The sequence below is a fragment of the Pyxicephalus adspersus genome, chromosome 4, assembly GCF_032062135.1.
Source record: "Pyxicephalus adspersus chromosome 4, UCB_Pads_2.0, whole genome shotgun sequence".
Classification (NCBI taxonomy): domain Eukaryota; kingdom Metazoa; phylum Chordata; class Amphibia; order Anura; family Pyxicephalidae; genus Pyxicephalus; species Pyxicephalus adspersus.
In genome coordinates this window covers 98383355-98404311 of record NC_092861.1, presented here as the reverse complement: position 1 = coordinate 98404311, position 20957 = coordinate 98383355, and positions in this window count along the sequence as shown.

Below are 20957 nucleotides of genomic sequence, written 5' to 3'. Positions count from 1 at the left end.
ATATATATATATATATATATATATATAACAATTTTTTTATTATTATTATAATAAGGCTGGGTCTACATGGACGTTTTGTAAAAAGGCATGGAAACGTTCCTACTGCGTTTATAGGCGTTTTTATGCACTTTTTTAACGTTTTAAAACTTTTTTTAAATGCTGGAAAAAGCTGAAAAACGTCTATATGCCGCGTTTTTCCGTGTTTTTTGCGCGTTTTACAGCGATTATACAAGCGTTTTAGCACTTGGTAGAAATGCAAATTGTAACCCTGGGAAGTGATTTCTGCAAGTACAGGAAGTACATACATCCCTGCATACATGTGATAATGTGATCATGCGAGAGTAGAGTGACAAATGTAACGGTATACACAGAATAGAGTCAAAAGAGTGCAAAGTGAAGCACAATAAAAGACAATGACTACACACAAGTGATAATGAATGACATCATTTGCAGGTGTGAAAAGCACCAAAAGCAAACACAATGGCAGACAATCTTCACACGTGCCAGGCATAGGTGTTAATTTTTAACAGCATAGTACATGTAATTAATCATGCATAACACATAGAATAGTGACACAGGACACAGGGCATTGTTAAAATGTTTGTAAAAGCCTCCATTGAAATCAATGGAAGCTTTTTTATTGACAATTTCAAGCATGCATAAACGCAGGAAAACGCTCCCATTAAAATCAATGGACGGGTTTTCCCGCGTTTTCTCGCGATTTTCCGCGATTTACAAGCGTTTTTATTTCTTAAACGTTGCAAGCAACGTTTAAAATAAAGCTCACAAACGTGCCTGAAGGAAATGTCCTGGTGTAGATTAGCCCATTGGAATGCATGGGGACTTCAAACATGGGCTTTAAAAGCCTCAGGTTAAACGCTGGGGAAACAGTCCATGCAGACTAAGGCTTAGTCTACACGGACTGTTTCCCCAGCGTTTTCCTGCGTTTATGCATGCTAGAAATTGTCAATAAAAAAGCTTGTCAAAAAACATTGTCAAAAAACAATGGCCTGTGTCCTGTGTCACTATTCCATGTGTCATGCAGGATTACTCTATATACTCTATTCTGTGTATACTGTTACATTTGTCACTGTACGCTTGCATGATCACATTATCACATGTATGTACTTCCTGTACTTACAGAAATCACTTCTACAGAGTGCTAAAACGCTTGTATAATTGCGGTAAAACGCGGATAAACGCGGCATACACGTTTTTCAGCTTTTTCCAGCATTTAAAAAAAAGTTTTAAAACGTTAAAATAAATGCATAAAAACGCTTATAAACGCAGTAGGAATGTTTACATGCCTTTTTACAAAATGTCCATGTAGACCCAGCCTAAGCCTAAGTACAGTAATTACAATTATATTTTTTATATATATATTTATATATATATATATAAAAGAAGCAAACAAGAACGTGTGTGTGCTTGTGACTTTTGTGGGGAAAATCTAGTCCGATGGCAAAGCCAAAGCTGCGCGCGCGGACAGTCGCAAGATTTACCTGCAGGCGGCCAAACCAAACCAAGGTCCTCCGATCAGGCATCGTAAGCCTTTCTATAGGCGCCTATGTAGAGGATCAGCTCCTCAGCTCCTCATCAGCTAACTCAGTTAACTCTTGCCCAACAGTAAAGAAAGAAGTCATTTTAAAATATGCTTTTTTCTTAGAGCATATAGATGTTTTAAACATTTGAACAGCACAAACATTTTTTTTTAGGGTAAAGGGTAATATGTGTGCCATTAGAAAGAATGCTTTTTTAGGGGAACAGTGATTTTTAATGCAAGCTCGCCAGTGTCAAACTGCCGGGGATGCGCGGCTCTGGCAGCTAGCTTATTCAGTTGCTGAATTGCGCGACAGCTTCCGATTTCGGATCGCGAATACGAATGCGCGATCGAGCTTCCGATTTTGCTTGATGAATCAGGGCCAGTGACTCTAACTCACGGGCTTCCTCTGGCACTATCTGGCTTTCTTTTCCTGCTGGCTCCTGGCTGGCTATCATTCTCCCAGCTCCCAGTCTTATACAGTTAAACCCCTCTAGGAATCATTGATGAGTTAGGATTGGCTACTGGATGTGATTTGTTGAAAACCTATTGGCTGAAGCATTCCCCCAGCTTGGGATATGGTAATTTAAACTCCAATTATTATTAAAAACATGAAATTTAGAAGTTCTGAAGTTGTTGGGGAAGTCAAGCAGGGGTCCTCTAATCTAGGTGTCAGCAAAGATCAGCATGGGGGTTATCACCTGACATTGACAGTTATCATCTGTCATCTATCTATTTTTACAGCCCTTTCCTGACCAAGCCCTGTTTTACTAGTACCCTATTGTCACTTCTGTGAAGTACTTGGAATTAAAGATCCCCCTAGGGGGTCTATGTGCTTGGACAGGGGTAAACAGATCACAAACATTCGAACACATGCTTTTCTGCATTGTTTAAATATACTTATTATAAAACCTAAATATTAGGATAAAGTGTATGTATAAGCATGCAAACATATGGTACCATATGTATACCTATATATACATATATAGACCTACATGTAAATACACATATATCTATCCACATATATCTATAAACAATCTTAGGGTGCAACATTTGGTTAACAGACACACTAGGAGAAAGTGAAAAAATGTGTGAACAACAATAAAAATTTGCAATGTATAAATGAAACTAATAGCTGTCATTTTATTTGGTTAAAATTCAAAGAGAGGATATTATAAATAGAGAGCTTTTTGAATGTCACATATCCAAAAATACCTACCTTTTATGCGCTACCTAAAGTGCACAAAGATGCGCATAATCCCCCGTAGGTAGGTATAGATATTGAAGCGTTATACTCTAGCATACCGCATACTATAGATAGTTTAAAGATAGTGAGGTCTTTCCTTATGGAAAGAAGTATTAATCTAAATCAATTGTGCCCCCACCTATGCCAACCTGTACCTGGGGGGACGGGAAAAAGATATTTTTTGAGGGACGGTCATGTCTATGTACCTCCGCTACATTTTATTGTGGCGGAGGTACATAGATGACGTGTTCATGTTATGGACTGGCACAGAAAAACAACTTGAGGAATTTATGAAAAAAACTAGGAGATGACAGCTATAACCTCAAATTCACATATCAGAAAAGTACCTCAGGCTTACTATTTTTGGATATAGAGGTAGGAATGAGGAACAATTCTTGACATCCAAACTTTATAGGAAACCCACATACTTAAGAATACGCAGAAATTGCTCAGTTTGAACGAGCAGCCTTGGAACTACGAGATAGACTCTTGGAAAGGGGATACAGTCTAAAACTATTAAAATGCACGTATCAGAAAGTCAAGGGAATCACAAGAATGGAAACCCTATATAGATCTAATCATCAACAAAAGAAAAAGGATAATCAATTTAGAATTGTCACACGATATTTGGATCACCATAGGGAACTACGTGAAATCTGTAAAAAATTGTGGCCATTATTGACAACAGGTTCTATGATTAGTAGGTTAATTCTGGACGAACCACAATTTTCGTTCAGGAAATTACCTTGCTTACAGGATAAATTAGTGAAGAGCCTTTTTTAAAAAAGAGAACCACTCAAAATACACCTTAAAAATGGGAACATATCCTTGTGGGAGATGCACATATTGTCCATGGAAACATAGTAAAAATGACAGCTTTAAGCTACCCATTTATATAAAGAGAAAACCTAATGGAACCGTGGACTGTAATACTGAGGGGGTCATATATATGGCCTTCTGCAAGTGTCGCCGTTTTTTATTGGGAAAACAAATGCTTTCAAAAAACAATTTATGAACACATTTATAACATCAAAAATGGGAAATTGATTACACCACTGAGTTATCATATAGGCATTGACCATAAATTCAATCTTAAGGAGTTGCGATTTATAGCATAGGAAAGAATCTTCCCAGATCCTAGGGGTGGAATTATATATTTTGATAAAATTATATTGCAAAAAGAGACTAAGTGGATATTTGATTAAAAAGCAAATAAGTATCCTGGACTAAATGAATTTCTGTCTTTAAAATCTTTCTTATAAATACTAAGTAATAATGATCTGATTATCTCATGCCACACCTGTCCCTTATGGACGTATGGTGAAAGCGTGACTGAGATATATATATTATATTGCAATCTTGTTTATGATACCTGCGACTAATATTATCTTGATGAAATAAATAAATGTTTTGTATTCCCTTTTACTAAAGTAGTAATGAAACTATAAGTCTCGTGCCACGCCTATCCCTTATGGACATATGGTGAAAGCGTGGCTGCAACATATATTATAATGCAATTATGCCTTTTGATCCTCATGAATACCCACTATATCAGTTAATGACTGATGGAAAATAACTTTTTCAATCTATGTGAAATTTAAGTGTACACCATACAGTTTGTGAAATAATTTTAAATAGAATTGGCAGAGTTCTGCTATATGATTACTGTTTTCTGTATTTAATATACTTTTTTGTTCCCACTTCCTCCACAAGGGACGCCAACACACAAGGGAAGACACATATTTCACTTGGCGGCATCGGCGAAGCGCAGACACATAACACACAGCTTTGGTGTTAACAACAGATGGAAGCTTGGTAGAAGCTACCCGTGGATACATCAGAGAGAAACATCCCAATAGGACTAAATATGGAATAAGCAAAAACGATAAAGCTCTATATTATGTTTGCTGGATCTCCAAAACCAAAGCCCAACATTAAGAGCTACCCGTGGATGCATGTTACAAGTGTGCGTTTTTGCCTCTTTTCTCCCTCTTTGTATACTGGAATATCCAAAAGGGGCTCAAAATATGTGATTAAGTATGCCTTTAAAGTCCCTTCTTCCTTCCTTTTTTTTAATTTTTGCTCTTAGAAAAATTATGGGATGTGGCATTGAGGGAAACCCATTTTTGCTGTTTTGCTATTTTATTTAGTTAATTATCATAATTATAATCACAGCAATTAGTTTCAGTTATACAGCTTATTTTCTCAGCACAATTAGAGGCAAACAGAACAAAATATTAATGCTACTAAAATTGTCCAGTGAAACCATTTATATGGTGTATCTTCACCAAACATATAATTTAATTTAAAATAAGAATTCCGACTCAGAATTTCCAAATCCAGTCAGATTTCAAAGCCAATCCAACTTTTTTACATTTTTTCCATTTCACTCACCTCTACTTGCAAATACATGTTGATCATGCCAGCAATTCCAGTTAGCTTCTACTTTCCTGTAGACTCTGCAGCTTTTTCTCATTCTTATCAGCTAAGCACAGGCTACTTTGGAAGTAAGGGGATGGTGTTCTGTAGTTTTACTGGTCCTGGAGTGACATTTCTGCAATTCCATAGTTTAAGAACAGTGAGTGACAATTTTCACATGCAGTGTGAACTTTTGAGATCACCAGGTGAAGATAAAGCCTAAAAAAAGAAAATTAAACCCATCCTCCTAAACTAAGGATTGACAAAGTTATGTAAATTTTTGCTTGTGGATTCAAATACACTTTAAAGGTACCTCCCTGTGATTTTCAACTTTGCTTTTCTGATGGTATTATGTGTTCTACATGTTCTGTGACAACATCTCTAATGTGCCAGAACATTGAAACACATGCCACAGGAGAGGCCCTTTCTCTACTACTGACTGAAGGGATAATCTTGAAGAAGTATCAGGGAGCACGTGTTTGACATGATACACACAAGATAGTGGAGCTAAAACTTCTGTGTGAAGAAGCCTTTTTAGTATCAATTCTGTAACTGGAGGAAGTCATGAAGCAATTGTCTTTGCTTTGCTTTGATATGACTATAAAAGCCAATTGGGAAGACCGTGGCCCTGATTTGTCACTGAAATGCGCCTACGCTCGTCGTGCGTATGTACGCACCAATATAGGAGGCGTTATTATACGGGCTAGAGCCGAGTGCTAGTACACGCACCTTCCATTTGCCAGCCGGATTCCTATTCCCTATTGATAAATGAGCAATAGGGGTCGCGAATCTGCCAATTAATGCGATTAGTTTTCAGCTGCGTGATTAAGGAGGATCTGTTAAGCTGTCAATGATGAGGTCATAGCAATTAATTAGCGCACACCTGCTCTCCTTTCTGTGCGCATCTACAGTCCATTACAGGTCAATTTGAATCTTTATTGCTTCATCTTCTTTTGGGTAAGTGCTACTTTTTTAGGTTTAATTTTACTCATTTACAAAATTAATTAAATTATTGTTACATTTTTTGCACTTTTGTTTTCATACTTTTTAGTTCGCTTTGCAACACTGCAAACTAATTTAGATCAAGCTGTATATATACTAGTTAACACTTCATAATATGTCATCACACAATAGTATGAATTGTAAAAAATTGTCACCAAGCACTTGTGATCCAATTAAAATTTCATTTTAGTTTGGCTTGATAGAAATCAAATAATTGAAAAAAGGATTATTGCCAAAGATGTATCAAAAAACATTTAGTAATTTCACTTGTGTATGTATGTCAAAATACATTTAAATGCATATAAATACATATGCATTTTCAATATTATTATATTAACTGGACTGGTTTTCGGGGGGGTGGTCATCAAGTAAGTTTGCTCGGATGGTATGCATTGATGTGACTTTGTAATCCTCATTATTGCTAGTTTCATCTTTTGCTGCAATGTTTTTGTGCTTGGTTGTGATGACAGTTTCTGTTGTTTAGCAAATCTTCTGCAATGTTTTGTCATTTAAAAATGTTAAAACATTTAAAAATGTTAAAAAAACATTTTAAAAATAATATTCAGTACAAATATCTGCATGGTTTCCACTCTAAACTGCTACTTGAACCCCCTGTTTGCCTTTGTCCCATTTTCAAAGTCACATTGTCACATATTGGTTTTTGAATGTATTATGTACATATTTATTACTCTGACATTTGCACTCATAATGATTTATAGGTTTGTTGTCATTGTGCTGTGCTGCCTGATCTTAGCACTATTCTATACAAACACATTATTCCAACTTGCTGTCCAAACAGGTTGTCAATTAGTTGTCCAGCTGAGTTGCATACTCATTCTAACACACCTGATGGTGATGGAAGAAGTTCCAGGTTGCCAAGCACAACATCAAACCACAAAGCTCACATGCAGGGTCAAGCATAAGCACTCTTACATCCCAGATAGTATGCTTTATTTATGTGTTTACATGATTCTTATCATATTAGTAGGTTTGTATAGAAAGATGCCAGGGACAATTTAACTTAGTGCCAAATATATTTTATTGCTTTGTGCCTACAAACTTATTTTTTTTTTTGCTCCTCAAACCAATGACCAGAAGGTCAAAAGGCGTTTATGCCTGTCCCGCCAGGTCATCCATGACCTGTACATCTTTCTGGAAGACAAAATTGCAGCAAAAACCAAGAGAAGCTAGGCTGTGCCAAGAATGATGAGACTCCTGGACTCTCTATATATTTTAGGAAGGGAGTCCTTTCAAACCACGTCGCCCTTAATTTGTGCACTGAGCTAGTCTACAGTTTCCTGGGTGTTTATGAAGATTTCAATGCCATTTTAGACCTTGGCCCACTATATATTCACTTCCTCACATCAGCTTGGGAGTGGAGGAACATAAAGGTGGATTTCTCCTTTAACTGGAAGCAATATCATCCACTAATGTACAGTAGACTGTGATGTGACATTCCAGAGGCTTGGCAGCACAGCAGAGAGATGTTATCGTCCTGTAAAGAAATAGATTACATTATTAGCATGTGTTAAGCAGCATGGTTAATCATGCTTTAGTGGTAACTACATGCTGCTGGATTGTATTTTTCATGCTTTTCTGGCTACATAAGCAATGCTTGCCCAAACTTAAACTAAATTGCACTCTGTCCTAGTTTGGCACTGTGTTTACATAAAGGTCCAACTCTTACACAAATATGTCTGCTACTTCATTTCCCAAACGATCAACGTGTGCTTGCTATGACTTCAACTCCTAGGTTGGTTTGTAACCCAAACATGATGTGCTGAAATATGTAATGCATGCATTGTAAACATATTATTATTGATTATTATTAAACAGGATTTATATAGTGCCAACATATTAGGCAGCGCTGTACATTAAATAGGGGTTTCAAATGACACACTAATACAGTGATACAGAAGAAAAGGAGCCTGCCCCGAAGAGCTTACAATCTAGTAAAAGCAATAAGTTCATCCCTGACTCGACCGCCCTCTGCTGTGCTTTGGGAGCTGGGGGCAGGATGTTAACGTACCTCTGGCTCGAGTTACTCTGGAATGTCCCAGGTATCACCATGGTGCAGACACAGGTTATGTAGGACACAGCATGCCATGATGACCATGAATGCAGCTTTCCATGGTGCGTACAGGAGCTCACCACCGGGCTGCGCCAAGCACAGAAACTGTGTGTAAGGCAAGCGGGTGTGGACCCCCTGTGCCAGTGACTGGGTATGCTCCAGAGGGGCGTAACTAAGCTGCTACCAGGTCTTCACTAGAGCCTCTAATGGTGAGGATAGGCTTGGGCCGCAGGGTAGCTGCCAGGTGCCACTCCAGAGCAATGCCCGAGTCAGTGGCAGCTGACCACAGGAGTCAGGGTACTCCGTGCAAGCACCGAGGGGCTTCCGTGGCCAAGAAGGTATAGGAGAGGTAGTAATTAAACAAAGTCTGTGAACAAGATCCGAGGTCAGGGTCAGGCGGCAAACAGGCAAAGTCAAAGGGTTTGATAAGCAAGGTCCAGTACACAGAAAGGCAGACAGAAGAAGCACCTTTGCACTTTGGAGTTAGACAAGCTAAGACCATGAGATTGCTCAGGCAACTTCCTGTAGTGGGAAGTGCCTTTAAATACTAGCAGGGCTCCAGCCATAGGCTGTAGGAACAGAGGGCGTGTATGTGTTGCCTCATGGATGAAGAGAGACACACAATACTGAAAATGCGATATTTCGGTATAATGTATAGTAATATATTTTTCTAAAACACCTCCTTAGTGTCCGTCACATACCTATAGACAAAACCACATAAATATATTTTCTATTATTTTGTATTGGATTGGAATGAGAACAAAATTCAAACTCTCATTATGTATTGGATTGAATACAAATTCCTGTATCCAATCCAATACAAAACACATACATTGTATTTATTTTTAATTGAAACTCATTCATTCATCTTGTATTGGATTGAATACAAACTCCTGTATTCAATCCAATACAAAATGAATGAATGAGTTTCAATTTGAATTTCCCGCACACGCGCCGACGTCATCACGCACGCACGCACAAGAAGCCGGCCGGCTGGTTTTTTCCTCTGCCGGCCGGCTTCTTGTTTCAGAGATTACATGGCGCTGGAACGAGAACGACGCTGGATGATCAGCGGGACCAGGTAAGAAACCGGCCGGCATCTTACCTGGTCCCGCTGGTATACGAGAAGGCACCCGATGCTGGAAAGGGAGACCGACGGACGACGATCGACGGAGGACGACGCTGGAACACGAACCCGACGCTGGATGAGCACAGGGGAACCGAGATTTTCCCTACATTAAAATCCCCACTTACCTGGGTAAGTGGGGATTTTAATGTACGGAAAATCTCGGGCTTAACGAAAAGAGCAACTTTTTTTAGCCCGTACGAAGGTCGGGCTTAACGGCAAGGAGGTTAAAAACCCTGGAAGCTGTAGGCTGGCTTAGTCCACAAATTAAGGCCGAGGAGGTTTGAAAGGAACCCCTTCCTAAAATATACAGAGTGACCAAGAGCCTGGTCATTCCTGGCACTGCCTTGCTTCCCTTGGTTTTTGGAGAAATTTTGTCTTCCAGCAAGCTGTGGATAACCTGACAGGCGGAAACGCCTTTTGACATCCTGGTCACGTAAATTCTCAAGCTGGCTACACTCCAAGAAAATGCGCGGCTCCCGGACCCGTCGGGAAGTTGAAGCTTGCTCCTGTGGTTGTTGTTGTTGCTGCTCCTCTTCTGCAGTAACAAGCAGTGTTGCGTTTGATGCCACAACAGCAGTGGTTAAAAGCAAGTCTACTTCCAAATCCTGCTCCATGACAACAAAAAGCAAAAGTCTTGCCCTGGCGCACATTTAGGTGTGCATATACGTGCGCATAAACAAGGCATAAACGTGTGCATGTACTGTATCCCTATAAATTTGCACAGAGCTTCTTAGCCATTATGCATGCAAACAAAAACTTTACAAAGACAAAAAAGAACACACAAACCAGAAGGCTGCTACTGATGAATAATGAAAAGTAAGAATATACCATTTACTTTATTCCTCCAAAAAATGTTTTGGTGTGTTGTCCCATAACTCTTTTATTTTTTTCCTTCTAGTAACATGGAGCCAAGGAGAATGGCCACCACCACCACCGTCGGTGCTGCCGGCCCCGCCACCACCACCGTCGCTGCTGCCGCTGCTGTCGCTGCTGTCGCTGCTGTCGCTGCTGATGTTCCAATGCCAGGATGCTGTCCGCATAATGTTATGGTGACCCACAAAGTTATGTAATATTGTAGTAATTTTTTATTTTCCCTTTATAGCAACCAGTGGATGCAGGTGAATTGGGTCAACCCAGTGTGGGCAGCCAGCTTCTAAACCTCACTCAGAGGCTGGTTGGCCATTTTGATAGAGTAGTGGAGTCAAGGATATTTGCCCCAAGTTCAAATAATTTGGAACAGGTCCTTACATGAAAACCTTACATGAAAACCACATGAAAACCTCAATCAAAACCGACAGGACCGAGAATTTAACCAACAACATCTGGCCGCCATGCATCGTCTGATAGAATCAGTCCAAGAACAATCGGCCACTTTGGGTGCCTACATGTTCAGAGTTGACCATCTCTGTAACATGTTAAGTGAATCCCTGGGCCAACATTCTCAGCTAAATCAGGCGATTATTCACAGGCTGGGTTGGCAAATCCCAATAGGTGCTGCTGGCCCCTCATCCCCTGCAGAGCAGCCAGCGCCATCCTTCTCCCCGGCTCCACCCTGTTCCCCGGCTGTTGCCTGGCCACTTCCACCTCCTGGCCGCCCACCCCGTGCCCCTGCCCGGCCAATTACTGCCCCTGCCAGCCCACCCTGTGCCCCTGCCCGGCCACTGTGTGCCCCTGGTGGCACAATTAGTGCCCCCGCCTGGCCACCCTGTGCCCCTGGCTGCCCAATTAGTTCCCCTGCCCACCCATTTAGTGCCCCTGCCCGCCCAAATAGTGCCCCTGGCTGGCCACCCCGTCAAAGTGATTCTAATCAAGTATGAAGTCTCAGCTCAATACTCTACAAGTATTGGTGTAATGACCTTAAAAAAGCTAAACATTATTTCCAAATACACCATTGCATCATCTTGCATTTTATGGTTTAAAGAACCATTGTGTAAAAACTAAGGTTTCTTTTTTGTGGTTTTTTAGGGATGGAATTGGATTGGCCAGGCTGGAAACAGATTTTATATGTGCACTTGAAAGAAAATAAAAAAACATTCACAAATTTTTTTTTCTCCCCCAACACTTTAAAGGTGAAAATTCCAACAAAAATAAAAATAGAACAAAACTTTTTTTTAAAACATATGTACAAAAATTTTTTTTTTTTAAAAGCAGTAACTACTGGGCATACCCCAAGGAGTGGCCATTTTGAACCGGCGCTCCATTGCAGACATCCTCCTGTGCAGCCAATACAGGCTATCCTGTCTACTTCCTGGTGGGTGAAGAAAAAACAAAAAATATATTAACTGGAAGAGTTTGGTCCAAACATTTTATAAAAGAACTGTCCTTGTAAAAACCAAACAAATGAAAATATAAACTTACCAGGAGGATGTCTGCCATGTCTCCGGGGTTGGGGTGGCGGTAGTGGAGGAAGTGGTGGGGGGCTAGGAAGCTCTTCAGGAGAGCTGGCTGTTTCCCTCGATGTGGAAATGTCTATGTTTGTGGAAAGAAGACCAAAAAAATAGAAGGGGTAAGTACTGACCAAATGTAACAGTATAATATACAGCTAGTTCCTAAATTGCACAGTGCTAAAGAATTTAAGTTATGTCATCTCATCTGACTGTTTTGCTGTTTACACTGTGCCAAACAAGAAAGAAATCTTATTGCTGAGGCCGAGCTAATTATGGCTATGGAACTAAAGTGATGCAGTTTGTTGGCAATGAAAGTTGTGGGTTTTCACAAGGGACAAACGTGGCTAAGTGACATTTAACCTTTGTCTTCTGTTAAAAGCTGCCTAGTGTGAGGGGTTATGCTCAGGATCGCCTTTGCTGGGGTTAAAGGACACTTGTCTGGTTCATCCAACTCAGATCACACACTGAGGTATAAGTGTTAAGCTGACTTGTAGCCAGGTTTATTGAAGGTTGCAGATAAAATAACACAACAGCAAAAGAAAACCTCTCCTGTCTGGCACTTACTATACATAGGCTTCTCCCTGTCAGCTCAAAACCAAGCTTCCAGCAACCTTTTACTCACTTTTGAGCTCACTCACACAGACCGACTTGAGCTCACTCACACAGATTGACTTTCTGTGTCCCCAGGTGAAGAGAGCTCCCTCACACAGACCGACTGACTGTGTCCCCAAGCAGAGAGCTTCCTTACACAGACTACCTGTCTGTGTCTCCAAGCAGAGAGCTCACTCACACAGACCACCTGTCTGTGTCCCCAAGCAGAGAGCTCACTCAAACAGACCTTCTGTCTGAGTCCCCAAGCAGAGAGCTCACTCACACAGACTACATGTCTGTGTCCCCAAGCAGAGAGCTCACTCACACAGACCTCCTGTCTGAGTCCCCAAGCAGAGAGCTCACTCACACAGACTACCTGTCTGTGTCCCCAAGCAGAGAGCTCACTCACACAGACCTCCTGTCTGTGTCCCCAAGCAGAGAGATCACTCACACAGACCACCTGTCTGTGTCCCCAAGCAGAGAGCTACTGACTGAGCTCCTGGCTCTATGTTATTTCCCCACCCTCAGTGCTTCTTCATTAATTACCTCACAGGTGAGTCTTCCACTTGCTACTTCACATAGGAGAGGAATCTTGGGCAAATATATCTCCCTTCCACCACCAATCCTGCATTGGTGTCACATATCCCCCCGTCTGCTCAGACCCGTGGGACTGAGCAACTGAAACCAACAGACAGTGAACATGTGACAACACATCTGCGTTTCCTTGTCACTTTCCTGGCCTGTGCTCCACTGTAAAATTGTAAGTCTGCAGGACCAAACCCCATCTTGTCACTCTGCTATTTTCTCCCTGTTCAGGTTCATCCACTTCAGAGGGGCATGATCAGTGACTAACCGAAACTTCCGACCCAACAAGTATTATTTGAGTGATTCTAAAGCCCACTTGATGGCCAAACACTCCTTCTCTCGTGCCTATTTAGTTTCAGACTCAAGTAAAGCACGGGATGTTACTCTCCCTTAATATTCTGTGACAACACTGCCCCTATTCCTGAGTTAGAAGCATCTGTCTGTACCACAAATTGTTTTATAAAGTCAGGGGTCATCAACACTGGTTTGGAACAAAGAGCCTGCATTAGAGTCTGAAACGCCTCCTCTGCTTCATCCTTCCACTTTATTATCCCTGACTGGCTTCCCTTAGTGAGATCAGTTAAAGGAACTGCTATGGCTGCAAAACTTGTTTCTTATTTACAGCCTGGGGCCAGTTCTGTATGGTTTCAATCTTGACAGTTTGGGGCTTGACTACACCTCTCCCAATAATGTACCCCAAGTACTTGGCTTCTTCTATACCAATGCTACATTTCTTGGGGTTCGCAGTCAACCTTGCTCTCCTCAAATCATCAGTCATTGCCTGTACTTTGAGTAGGTGTGTCTCCCAAGGCTTTTCAGAAAAAAACCTCTGTTCTGAGCGACCAGCTGTCTGTCCTTCCTTTTTTCAAAACACACAGCTAACAGACTTTGTAAGAGCAGTATCAACACCGCACGGCTCCCAAGCACAGTGTTGATGCTTCCATTTACAACAGATTTGGTCATCTCCTCACTGTCAAACACTGCTCTCTTGGTCTTATCAACCACTCCAATTATACTGTGAATCATCGCATCTTTAGCCGCAACAACAGCCTCTGAGGCCGTAGCTACACTCTTGTCACTTGGCTTTTGCAGTATGTGCATTTTGCTGGTACCACCCTGTGTGAACCGAACATGACAAACATAGCATTCATATAGCTTGTCCCCAGAACGAGTTCTTAGGTGCCTTTGCATGTGGCGATCAAGTTTTGAGCTTCTGGGACAAGTATAACTGCACTGATTCCATTGGAAAGTTTTCTCTACACTTTTCTTTTTAACTTTTTTCCGTTTTGGAGGCTTCCTATTTCCATGCACGTTTTCAGCCTTCCCTTCCACTGGTGTAGCAACTCCTTCCCCAACATGCTTCTGAGTATCCTGTTCATCAGGCACAACAGTGACGGTTTATTCCCTCTTTACTTTGCTTAATTTACTAAACTCTTCCCGCACCTTTTGGCAAACAGGGACAGCTTTTCTAATCTTTACTTTGCTTAATTTACTAAACTCTTCCTGCACCTTTTGGGAAACAGGGACACTTTCATTGGCTTCTTTGGACTGTCCTATCTTGTCCGGAATGTCTGGAATAAGCCCCTTCAATTCATCCATTTCCTTCTGAATTTTGTCAGTGAATTAATTTGCAGCTTTTTCCAACTGCTCTTGAAGTAGAGCCCCTCTTTTCTTTAGGACTTCAGTAGACTGTGTGAAGTGAGATATGGCACTATCGTGCTTGCTACTGTACTGGTAGGCCAAACCACGTTGCAGAGTGCCAACTTCTTCCTGTTTCTCTTTTGTCCCTTCATTCTCTTCATCATCAGATTCAACATATCCTTCCTCAGCCACCACTGGCTCAGCTTCTTCGTCCTTCCCTTAAGGCTGTTCTTTTGTCTCAGATGAAACAGGATCCCATCCATAAGCTTGGACTTCAATAAAAGGAAACTTTTCCCTAGCCAACACAGGCACACATTCAACAGCTTCCATCTCAGATAACCCAGAAGTATCCTTGTCAGTCACTACAGGAATACTTTCTTCATCTCCAATCTCCGTTAACACAACAATACTTTCTATAGCCTTTACTGCACATTAGACAGAGACACTTATTTCAGCATGCACTTCTTCATCCGAGACCACTGTAATTGGGATATCACCTTTTGATTCCTCTGGTTTCTCACAAGCTGCATCTGAAACAAGACTGGCAATTTTCTCTTCTTTAGACTCATCAACATCATACTTATTTTCACTCTCTTGCTGCTTGGCCTATTTCCCTCTATCATAAATTATTATCTGTACTCCTTGAGCCCGTTCCATATGTTCCTTAACAAATTTCATGACTGCTGAAATCTTGTCCTTGTCAAAATTTCTACTCCTTGCCTTTTCTCTTTCCCTACTACCTCCCGTTTACGTCTATCCCTGCGTCTACTTCTATCTCTACGATTCGTATGTGTGACACTCCTATTCCGGCTACGTCTTACTTGGCGGGTTGGTGATGAGCTATTACTGCTAGAAGAGCTGGTACTGTAGTCACTACTACTATTGCTGCTGCTACTACTGGAGCTCCTTGATTTTCTAGCAGGCCTTTCTTTTACTTCCTTTTTAGGTTCAAGCACAGGTAAAGCCTCAAACTTTTTCTTATCACTTTCAATCTCACTGTTCTCTTCCTGTGGAGCTGGGGAAGGGCTGTGGCGAACTTTAAAACTAACTCTGTCCTTTTCATTCTCAGTCTCTGACTCGGACTTATCTAGGTCTCGTGTCATAACAGAAAATGGAAAAGGGGTGGAGCTATCTGCTGATACTTCAACTACATCCCCTAATGGGGAATCCTCTAATGGTTCCAACTTGGACTCCCATAATTTCAAAAAATGTGGAAAATCTCTCCCAAGAATAACCTCATGGGTTAGTGCTGGGACTAATCCAACTTTATGAAGCACTAACCCATAAGAAGGTGGTAATATAAGCAAGGGTTGTCTGGTATTCACATTTATCCCCATGCACACAAGCACAGTGAACATGTCTGATTTACTGTCAGAGGGGCCTATAAGGCCTGCTTCCACCAGAGGTACTACACTACCTGAGTCTAGCAGCGCAGTCACATTTTGATCATTCACTTTTAATTCACACAAATGTTTTTCCGCGCTGTCTGAACTTGCCGCAGTACACACTACCTGCGCAAACATAGACATTCGGTTTTTCAGAAAGGCAACATCACATTGCCCATGTTCAGTAAGTCAAAGGACAGTTCACTGCAATTTGTCCCAACTCCTTACACTGAAAACATCTTCTAGGCCCTTTTGTTTACTCCAAAATAATACACCTTGGGCTTTCCTGAGCCCACATTCTCATAATCTTCTTCATTTAAAGTCTTCACATTTCTCTCAGCTCCCTTAAGCCCCAGGACAGTCTTACCAGGAACTCTTGGAATCCATGGGGTTGAGGGCTGAGAGTTATTTAGAAGATCTCCAGCCGCAGATTATCGCTCCACCAGATCCACAAGCTGCACCACTTTCTGCAAGACTTGACAGTCTTTATTCGTGGCCTCTATCAGGGTGGTTAGCTGTGCAGACAGTAAGCGGTTGGCTTCTTGCTGGGTTGCATTTGTGCGCAGACTGTATCAGGGTCTTTAGCACGTCATCCATTTTCAGTCTTTAATGTGTTGCTCGCATCCTCCACCACTTGAGAGGGGCTATGCTCAGAATCGCTTTTTCTGGGGTTAAAGGACACTTGTCTGGTTCATCCAACTCAGATCACACACTGAGGTATAAGTGTTAAGTTGACTTGTAGCCAGGTTTATTGAAGGTTAAGGTTAAAATAACACAACAGCAAAAGAAAACCTCCCCTGTCCGGCACTTACTATACATAAGACGTCCCTGTCTATCAGCTGGAGGGCGTCTCCCTGTCAGCTCAAAACCAAGCTTCCAGCAACCTTTTACTCACTTTTGAGCTCACTCACACAGACCGACCTGAGCTCACGCACACAGATCGACTTTCTGTGTCCCCAGGCAGAGAGCTCCCTCACACAGACTGACTGACTGTGTCCCCAAGAAGAGAGCTTCCTCACACAGACCACCTGTCTGTGTCCCCAAGCAGAGAGCTCACTCACACAGACCACCTGTCTGTTTCCCCAAGCAGAGAGCTCACTCAAACAGACCACCTGTCTGTGTCCCCAAGCAGAGAGTTACTGACTGAGCTCCTGGCTCTATGGTATATCCTCACCCTCAGTGCTTCTTCATTAATTACCTCACAGGTGAGAGTCTTCCACCTGCTACTTCACATAGGGGAGGAATCTTGGGCAAATATATCTCCCTTCCACCACCAATCCTGCAATGGTGTCACACTAGACATGAAGCTAGTCATACACTCCTAATGATACTTGATGGAGCTAGGCCTAACAAAGTATCTCCTACTTTATTTTGATGGTTTTTAAGGAATGTTCACAATATCTAAAATAAAATACTTATGAGAATGAGAAATACTTACATTCAGATGAGGAACTTGTGTCCTGTGGAGGAGGTGCTGGCAAGGGCCAAAAATTCGGAGCAATCATTTGTCAGTACAACTATGGACAACTAAACAACTCATGTCTATTTTTATTCATGCTAGCCAACAACCTAGAAAGAGCCTTCATTTGATGCATGATTAATGACTGGAAGCTACATGAAATCCTGCTAGATCTTTCTTTGTATTTGTAACAAAAAATGGTGAAAGTAGTGTGAGAATGTGTTGAATTGCAACATATGGTACAAAAGTTGATTCTAAGGTTAGCTTACAGGCAATCTCAGCCTCGGCCGCCTCCTCTCCTTCATCGGAGGACTCTGGCTGCAGATGTTGGGCAGCGGGCTCCTCCTTCAGTGATGGCTCTCCCTCCCCCTAGGATGGCACCTCCTCCTCTATGACTGCCTCCTCTGGTGATGCCTCCTCCTCCTCCACATCCTGGGGGACAGCCAGTCGCCTGTGTGGCCGCTGGATTATTTGCAGCTGCCGGCGTGATAAATAGTTGCCTGTAATACCAAAAAAAAATATCCAAAATTATTAAGGGTAGTAAAATAAAGGAAGTGAAAAACAAACAGTTCTAGGCTAAACAATACTACTTTACACAAACAACAAAACTTCTAAAACACCACTCCTTAACAAGAGAAGACAAAAATGCAAAACTTACCAGACAGGTCCCCCACTTCACGCACCAAATTGGCCATGGTCCGCTTAAGGTCGCTCCAAGTATGTTGGATCTGGGCGACAGTTGGGTGCGTACCCGCAGGGGTCCAGAGACTGTCTGCCAGCCCCTCCGCGATTTGTCGCTTGACAAAAATCGACCTCTGCTGGTCATACCGGCGCAGAATCATTGTCTAAAGAAAAGGAGAAACAAAATATTAGTTATTTTGACAACAACCAAACACCTCTTAAAAACAGAAAAAAGAGATCACTGATTGATTGATTGTTTGATTTATTTTCTGTTGCAAATTGACATAGTTTGGTTGCAATTGTAAACTGTTTGTTAATATTGTGTGTAGATATATATGGGTATATTATTACTATTACTAAGAAGCTTCTGGTTGCACACTCCACTAAGCCTAATCCTAGTTAAACCATTGTAAAAACAATAATTGTGCTCCTAGATGTAAACTCTGTTTATCCGATTTTAGTGAAGCATTAGTTAACGCCAGACATACATACATACAATCTAGGGGCAAAATGTAAGCCACGTTGCATTAGGACAGATAATGCAGCACATGTGGATTTATTTTGTTGGCACCTGAAAAAAAAATTCAATAAAAAAAGTGGATAAATAATAAACACAGGAATATTTATGTGACACAGTAGAATAATGTGCCTTCACCAAAATCAGGATTGTGGTCTCAGCTATCCAGAGGACATTCTACCAGAAGGCATCCACTGGAGGCTAATTAGTGCTCTTCAAATGATCTACCTCAGATTGAGCCTAATGGGGTAGAATCATGAAGATTTTTAAAAACCGTATATACACACATCGAAATATGTGCATGTACATAGTTGTCAACAGCCAAATTTAGGTGTGTGGACCTCTATCCAGCTCTTATCTGCAGCTCTAATCCATTGAAAGAACAATAGAGGACGCTCCATTCTCAGCTGTCATCCGTGAAGAGGATTCCAGCTGCTGATAAGAGCTGGGCAGTGAGAATGAGATGGGGACACAGGCTGTCCCTCCCCCATTCTAAAGCTGTGCTGTGGCTTCTATATAAAAACTACTTGGGAAAATATATCCACTCTGTGTGCATGTGTAACAACATCATGGGCACAGTGTGATATTTGTGTGTGGGAATTCTGCATATCATATCTTGCAGCCTTACAACTCTGTGTACAATCATAGAGGACACTCATAGATAATAGTCCCAACATATCTACAAAATCTCAGGCCACCAGATTTCAAGCATTTGCAAACACAATAGAAAATCCTACATTGGGAATGCTTTTCCAAAGCAAGTGCACATAGGAGTCCTTAATTGAAAAAGTGGCCTGGCCCCCCCGGGCCCACCTACATAGCAAGGAGAAAGTGTCCCCGCACTTGAACTTACATTTTGTGGTTTATGCACCTCACCATTCCCAATAATTTGGGGGTCCTTGAAATGTAGGTGTAAATTTCGGGGTAACACCCCAATTCTCCTTGCTACGTATGTGGCCCAGGGGAGGCATGAATGGGCCTTTTTGCCTTTTGCCTCCTAGATGCACCTGCTTTTTAAACAGCAACAACCTCCAAGAAATGTGGTTGAGTAGTAGCTAGCAGGATCCTCAACATTTCAAGTAGTTACAAACAAGGGTTTAGGACATCTGAAGGATTAAAAACGGTGAGTTCTTAGGCTGAGGAATATGAAAAGCAGCCTTAAAACAGATTTAAATGTGCAAACATGCATGATACATAAAAAAAACATTTAAATGTGCAAACATGCATGATGCATACAAACACATTTAAATTTGCAAACATGGACAAACATGTATGCTTATTCTACTAAAAAGAATACGCATAGGTATGCGCATATGCATACACATACGCCTGCTGTATGTGCATTTTTACCCGCATGTAACCGTTGTTATATGTTGCGCATAGGTAAAGGGCATATTATTATTTCATATTAATATACTTTTTGTATTTTTTTTTTGTTCTGTTTCTTTTTGGAATTATGGACTAACATGCTGGTTTGTACACTTTGGGTCAAACATAAGTTCTTGCTTTTCAAGCCTTTCAGGGTGTTTATTCAGTTTGAATTGCATGTTAGACCTTGCCCAACTATATATTGACTTACCTCAGCTTGGTAGTGGAAGCACATAAAGGGGGTTTCCTCCTTTAACCAGAAGTTAATTAACCTGTAGTGCCCCAGGGATCGCCTGCAGTCACAGCTGTGACCGCAAAGTGGGAACTGAACTGCAGATGAACTCTGCAGTTCCACTACGTTTCCCTGGGCACTATAGGTTAATTAACCTGTAGTGCCCCGGAGATCGCACACTCTTCTCAATGATTGCAGCAGAGCAGGAGATCCCAGGGCGGCAAATATCTCTTACTCTGTAACACACACAGTAATTTGATACATTTGTTACATTTTTCTCACAGTGGATAAAAGAAAAATGTAACAAATATATCATAATAATACTATGCTAGAAAGTGTGTTACAGAGTAAGAGATATCATGTCATTGTAGGATAACCTGTAAGAAAAAAAAATTTGTTAAATAAACACAAACACTCAATAAACTAATTTAACATTAATTTTTATTTTTTTTTGACACACGTTTATCTGAATTTTTACCGTCAAATCTCTTTTTTTCGGGTCGGGTCTACCCGAATTCGAACAGCCATTTTAGGGGCGAATATAAGGACAACCCGAATTCGAACACCAACACTACCTACAATTTCTCCCATGGCTATAGGAAAATGAGCATCAAGGGATTTATCTTCCCAATAATCTTTATATTCTTCCTCTTTCCCCAATTCATATGCACGTTGTGGGGCTGTGGCTCTATCCCAGCCCAGTCT